A 6,000-nucleotide genomic window follows, 5' to 3' on the forward strand; every position below is an offset into this window, starting at 1 on the left:
AAATATAGATCAATTTCAGGAGAATTTATATCTTCTCAATTTCGAGTTTGACAATCCATAAACATGGCATATCCTTCTACTTACTTAGTCTTGAATTTGTCTCAGCAATGTTTTAAGATTTACATGTAGAAGTTAGATTTATTTCTAGTTTTTTTTTAATTTCTAGATTTTGATGTTTATATTTTATTATCTAATTCTTTTTTGTTAGCATATAGAAATAAAATTAATTTTTGTATTGTCTTTGCATTCAGCAGCCTTACTAAATTCACTGTATAATTCTGCAGATTTTTTTGTGTCTTTTCATGCATATATACCACCATATCTATTATTTACAGAAGGTATGTTGCATATATCCATGACGAGATACTAGGGTGGGTGGCCCTCCTCCAGGGGACCGTTCCCCGCCGGGGTCAGACCTGCGCCCCCTGCACGGGCAGGCGGGCTGCTCTCTGCTTGGCGTTGCTGCCTTTGTGAATTCTCAGTTTCTCCAGAGAAGGCAGGACGAATTGGAGCTCACCCCCGTGTGCTTTCCTTCTTTTAGGGACCACAGCGCCTCAGGGTCTGCCGGCACTGGTTTGCTCCTTGATGTCCGTAAGCAGATTTTATGTGTTTTATCAAGCTTTCATAGCTGTTTTCACTGGGAGAGTTAGTCCCAGTCACTAGCTACTCCACTGTGGCCAAAGCAGAGATCAAGTCGCTGTTGCCGCTTTCCCACAGTGGCTCCTGGCAGAGAGAACTCTGTCGTCACAGGCTCACATGTGTTCGTTTTTTCCTTCATGCACTAGACATTTTTTGAACTCCTCCTTCAGGCCAGGTACTATTTTAGAAACAGGTAATATTAGAGTAAATTAGATAAGATCTCTGCCTCTTGTTTTAAATAAAGGCTACTTAATGGCTTCTGTGTCCTGCTTGTACTAATTACAGACTTTGCTTACACGCAGGTGAGAGAAAGATAGACTAAGACCTTTTGGGTGACAGCACCTTCCTATTTTATACACATGTTTTTAGCCCTTTGAAAAGTCCTGCCGAGATTAATGCAGTTCACGGTGCACACGCAATACACCAGTGTTTGTTCCGCCTCTGCGAAGCTAAGACATCATGCTTAATTCTCTACCTGTGAGTTTTCACATCAGACAGACAAGATAAACATGTAAAAAACTCAATTTGAAACATAATTATATGACAGTTTGAGCTGAAGCTCCAGGAACTGACTTATGGAGAACAAATTTAACTTCAGACTGAGTCTTCCTGAGTGTCCCCGTGAGTCTGATAAAGAACAGCCTGTCGTGCCTCGCTTGTTTTCACAGGCCGCAGCGTGCTCGCTACATTCTCCGAGAGACTGAAGGACGGCGTGGTGTTCCCAGTCTTCCCGAACAGCTTAAATGTCGCTGGGCACACAGCACTGTTAGGAGGTAATGGTCACATAAAAAAGTTTACTTCTCTGTCCTTTGCTATTCTCTCCCACTTCAGAAATTTTATCTAATGGATTATTTTCTATCCCAAAGACACATTCCAGAGATGACCCTTTGTACCTCCAACTACAGTCCATTTTCATGTGATCAGAGGCAGTGGAAGAACTAGACCATCATCACACAGAGAAGCTCTAGAAACTAAAGTGCACTCGGGACAGACCAAGAATCTTCAGCACCTTGGCTGAGTGTCCTTGGAATTACAGCCCTTTTAGAATGGTCTAAGAACCACCAGCTAAAAGGAGCGGAAGCCCGAGCCCCTTTGCTGTTCACCTGAAACCACAGCACTGTTAATCCGCTGTGTGTGTTAGTCACTTCAGTCGTGTCCAACTGTTTCCGACCCCGTGGACTGTCGCCCACCAGACTCCTCTGTCCATGGGACTCTCCAGGCAAGAAGACTGCAGTGGGTGGCCATGCCCTCCTCCAGGGGATCTTCCTGACCCAGGGATCGAACCCTCGTCTCTTATGTCTCCCACACTGGCAGGCGGGTTCTTTACCACTAGCGCCACCTGGGAAGCCCCAGTACCCCATTATAAAATAAAAAGGTTTTTAAAAAAGTAGAAGCCAGACACTAAAGGTCACATATTGTATAATTCCAATTATATGACATGTTCCAAATAGGCATATCCATAGAAACAGAAGTAGATCAGTGGTTTCCAGGGGATGGTGGGGCAGGAAATGGGGAGTGACTGCTTGCGAATGGGTGATAAGGTCTGGGGATGGTGAAAACATTTTGGAATTAGATAGTGGTCATGTCAAATAGATGGGGAAACAGTGGAAACAGTGTCAGACTTTATTTTGGGGGGCCCCAAAATCACTGCAGATGGTGATTGCAGCCATGAAATTAAAAGACGCTTACTCCTTGGAAGGAAAGTTATGACCAACCTAGACAACATATTAAAAAGCAGAGACATTACTTTGCCAGCAAAGGTCCGTCTAGTCAAGGCTATGGTTTTTCCAGTGGTCATGTATGGATGTGAGAGTTGGATTGTGAAGAAAGCTGAGCACCGAAGAATTGATGCTTTTAAACTGTGGTGTTGAAGATGACTCTTGAGAGTCCCTTGGACTGCAAGGAGATCAGTCCTGGGTGTTCATTGGAAGGACTGGTGCTGAAGCTGAAACTCCAATACTTTGGCCACCTCATGTGAAGAGCTGACTCATTGGAAAAGACCCTGATGCTGGGAGGGATTGAGGGCAGGAGGAGAAGGGGGTGACAGAGGATGAGATGGTTGGATGGCGTCACCGACTCAATGGACATGAGTTTGGGTGGACTCCAGGAGTTGGTGATGGACAGGGAGGCCTGGCGTGCTGCGGTTCGTGGGGTCGCAAAGAGTCAGACATGACTGAACTGAACTGAACTGAATGGTTGCACACCATTGTGACTGTACTGAAGACCCCCGGATTGTCCGCTTAGCACATTATTGACCGGAGATGTATGATGACCACAGGCATTGGTTTCTGCAGAAATCCCTCAGTCAATAATGTGTTTAAATGGTGAATTTTATGTTCTATGAATGTTATCTTAATTTTTTCAAAATCACATACACCTAAAAGAACTGCCGGCTGGAGAGGAAGTAGTTATTCTGAGGGAGCAGCTCTGTCACCTGCTGTCCAGAGAATTCCCTTCAGGCCTCCTTATTTCAGTAGCAACTCTATTTGAAACACAATTGATACTATGTTTGGAAAGCCTCTTACAGAGGCTTAATTTCTTGGGTTCAAAATGAACATGCTTCCTGCCAAAAACCTCAAAAACCCAGCCTCACAGCGGGCACCTCCTTCCCTGTGTTCCCAGCGCTGGGTGGTGTTGGATGGACACTGACGCGCCCTGCGTTTTGCCAGCTCACACAGCTTCTCCCTCCTGTACTTTTATCTGCCCTGCGTTTTGCCGGCTCACACAGCTTCTCCCTCCTGTACTTTTATCTGCCCTGCGTTTTGCCGGCTCACACAGCTTCTCCCTCCTGTACTTTTATCTGCTCGGAGGGTGACTCCCTCACTTTTGGCCTCGTTATCATAAGGGGACCACCAGCCCCGTGTTGTACATACATTTGTCTTTGGTGAATGCTTTTCTCAAATATCTAATCTACCTATGTTAGCTTTCTCTCAGAAGCAGATTCATTTGTGCAGCCAAGTATTTTCTTGAAGTCATTTGGAGCAGTTATTTTTTTCCTCAAACACAATTCAGTTGAAGCACCAGAAAATTATGCTCCTCATGACTGTGCCTTTTTACTGAAAGTACAGTTGACCCTTGGATAACACTGGTTTGAACTGCACGGGTTCACTAATGTGTGGGTTTTTTCCAATAGTAAACCCTCACTCCAGTATTCTTGGGCTTCCCTTGTGGCTCAGCTGGTAAAGAATCTGCCAGCAATGCAGGAGACCTGGGTTCGATCACTGGGTTGGGAAGATCCCCTGGAGGAGGGAACGGCTACCCACTCCAGTGTTCTGGCCTGGATGGGGTCGCAAAGAGTCGGACACGACTGAGTGACTTTCACTTCACTTTCACACATTACCGTACTGCACTGTACCAGTTGCTTAAATCAGGATACAAGAGATCTTCGTATGAAGGAGGGCCGGCCAGCAGTTACACGCAGGTTTTTGTCTGCATTGAGCGTTGGCACCCTTAAACCCCCTGTTGTTCGAAGGTCTACTGTGGTCAGAGGTTATACTGTCTCAACTCCACTGTATATATTTAAAGTATATTTAACCTTAATAATTTATTTATACTCAGAAAATGCAAAGATTTTATCAACATGAGAGTGAACCTTTTAAATCACCAATTGAGATAGTACAAGAGACTGTTCTTTTGTCTGAGCAAAGATATGAACTATTTTGAAGAAAATTAATTTGACTTTAAATGTGTCAAAATGCTTTTATAGCAAATGCAAATGAAGGTGTTTCAAACCACAAATTGTTTTACATATAATCTTCATGGGAAGAATATATATTGCAGCACAATAAAATCAGTAGTTTTTATAAACTTTGAGTGGTGAATGTTTTGAAAGTATTTTTAAATAGTACTATTAAAATGTTTTTCTTAAAATATTTTTTAATATATTAGAATAAAGCACACCTATAACGTAGCATGTATAATATAAGTATTTTGTTGTATCCTTAATCTAATTGTATATATGTTGTAAAACAAAAATGGGCTGGGAAGATAAAAATTAATTATTTGCAATAAGTACACTTATTTTACTGAGTGATTCTGTCTTTTAGATATTTGAGTAAAGTCCGTTGACAAGGTAGTCCAGATTCTTTAAAATTTTTGGTACCCTTGCTTTTGAGACTCCTATTGGCTTTCTAATGTCAGGAAAACCCTACTACTCACCTAACAATTCAGGAAAGTGTTTCTGATGGTAAATACATACAGTGAAAAACTCAAGTCTTTCAAAACTCTAATTAGTGTTTAAATTGACTCATGTGAGCCACATGTATGTATGAAAGCTAAAAAGGTAACTATTTGTGACCATTCTCCTTAATGTATAATCTTCATTCAGTTCAGTTCAGTTCAGTTGCTCAGTCGTGTCCAACTCTCGCGACCCCGTGGACGGCATAACCTTCCATAGTCGTTAAGTTAGTTTCTGTAGTGCGTTTATGTTGGGTTTTTCAAACATTAGCAGATCATGGTGGCTACAGTAAAGGGTGTTGTTTTAAATCTGGTAGCATACTTAGGGATCATTAAATTACAAATTATAATGTCAAATCTTCATACTTGCATTATAATTACTTAAAATTAGTCTGTATTAATAGTCTAAATAGATACCTTAGTCTGGAGGGGAAAAATACTATTCTGTTGTCTAGTTACTTAACAATTCACTTGTCCCTAGTTACTTAATAGTTCAGTGAAATATATTTGGGGCTTGTAACACCTAATTAATAAGACTTATTCCTTAAATGGACTCTCTGCTCTGCTGTGACCCTAACCTATGCTGAAGTGTTCTCTGATATGAATGATCATATCAACAGTAGAGTATGAGATATCTGTAGTAAATGAAGGATAAGTCTACGATAGTTAAGACTAGTAACACCAGCTTGGTTTCCTACAGAACTAACATATGGACTTCCATTGTGGTCCAGTGGTTTAAGAGTCTGCCTTGTGATGCAGAGGACATGGGTTTGAGCCCTGGTTGGGGAACTAAGATCCCACGTGGGGTGATTAAGTCCATGCCCTGCAAATAAACAGCCTGCACGCTACAACCAAGACCCGATACAGCCAAATAAATAAATAAAAATAAATATTAAAAAAAGAACTAATAGAACTATAACAGGTAATAACATTCTCGAGTTCCAGGATTATTTTAACATAGCTTTAAAGATGGCTAGAATTTGGACTTAGTACACCTTCAGAGTCCTAAACTTCGGTGTTTAAAACACCCAGAGGTAGGTATTTTTTTTTGAAGATTAGGTAAAATAAAGAATGCATTTTGTTTATTTGGTTGATTTTTATCTAGACTTTATAAATGTTATTTTTTTTTTTTTTTTTTTTTTTTGCTACTTCATTGTTTGTGCCTTCATGCGAAATTTTAGTTTG

Source organism: Cervus elaphus, chromosome 12 (genome assembly GCF_910594005.1).
Source record: "Cervus elaphus chromosome 12, mCerEla1.1, whole genome shotgun sequence".
NCBI lineage: Eukaryota > Metazoa > Chordata > Mammalia > Artiodactyla > Cervidae > Cervus > Cervus elaphus.